Source organism: Arachis duranensis, chromosome 2 (genome assembly GCF_000817695.3).
Source record: "Arachis duranensis cultivar V14167 chromosome 2, aradu.V14167.gnm2.J7QH, whole genome shotgun sequence".
NCBI classification, from domain to species: domain Eukaryota; kingdom Viridiplantae; phylum Streptophyta; class Magnoliopsida; order Fabales; family Fabaceae; genus Arachis; species Arachis duranensis.
The window spans coordinates 52,779,355-52,780,868 of record NC_029773.3 but is presented as its reverse complement, the minus strand read 5'-3'; positions in this window follow the sequence as shown (position 1 = coordinate 52,780,868).

Below are 1,514 nucleotides of genomic sequence, written 5' to 3'. Positions count from 1 at the left end.
TTTGATGGGAGGTGTACAGATGCTACTCCCATATGCAGCTGTAATGGGATTAGCATATGACCCCAGAGTCCTTCTGGACTGCTCAATTCCACTTGAGTCCATGATGGATAAAGGGAATATGATATGAATTCACAAGTAAAATATATATTAAATTTTTTTTTTGAATTAACCGAAAAAATAAAATAAAACAAAAGGAAAATAAAATAAAAATTCAAAAATTTAAAAGAAAATAAGATCAAAGCAAATTGAAAACTGAATCAATTAGTTAATTAAAAAGATTTTGAGATTAACAATTAAAAAGATATGATTGAAAATTTTTTTTTTGAAAAAGATTTGATTTTTGAAATGAGGAAAGAGAAAAACAACAAAATGACACCAAACTTAAAATTTTTAGAAAACCAGTCACAAATTTTCAAAAATTTTAAGGGAAAAAACACAAAGAGGACACCAAACTTAGAATTTTTAAGGATCAAAAAGGGACTAAGGACATGCAAATTCGAAAATTAATGGAAAAATAAAAGCATGCGATTGACACCAAACTTAAAATATGAAACTAGACTTAACTAAAAGACTCTAAACCAACAAAAATAAAATAGTCCTAATCTAAACAACAAGATAAGCCGTCAGTTGTCCAAACTCGAACAATCCCCGGCAACGGCGCCAAAAACTTGGTGAACGAAATTGCAATCACACTTTTGCAATTCCGCACAACTAACCAGCAAGTGCACTAGGTCGTCCAAGTAATACCTTACGTGAGTAAGGGTCAATCCCACGGAGATTGTCGGCTTGAAGCAAGCTATGGTTATCTTGTAACTCTTAGTCAGGATATCAATAATTATCAGGGTTGATTGTGAAAAGCAAAAGAACATGAAATAAGATTCTAGCTTATACCACGAAGATTCTGATTAAGGAATCCAAGAGATATCTACTCAATCTAAGATAGAACGGAGGTGGTTGTCAGGCACATGTTCATAGTTAAGAATGATGATGAGTGTCACAGATCATCACATTCATCATGTTTAGGAACAAGTGATATCTTGGAATGGAAGCAAGCATAATTGAATGAAAAACAGTAGTAATTGCATTAATCCATCAAGACACAGCAGAGCTCCTCACCCCCAACCATGGGGTTTAGAGACTCATGCCATGGGAAGTACACAAAGAAACGTGTAAAGTGTCATGAGGTACAGATACAATGTCAAAATAACCTATTAATAGTAAGCTAGTAACCTAGGGTATACCGAAATGAGTAAATGACGTAAAAATCCACTTCTGGGTCCACTTAGTGTGTGCTTGGCCTGAGCATTGAAGCTTTCATGTGTAGAGACTTTTTCTGGAGTTAAACGCCAGCTTTCATGCCAGTTTGGGCGTTTAACTCCAATTTTTATGCCAGTTCCAGCGTTAAATGCTGGGAATTCTGAGGCTGATTTGCAACGCCGGTTTGGGCCATCAAATCTTGGGCAAAGTATGGACTATTATACATTGCTGGAAAGCCCAGAATGTCTACTTTCCAA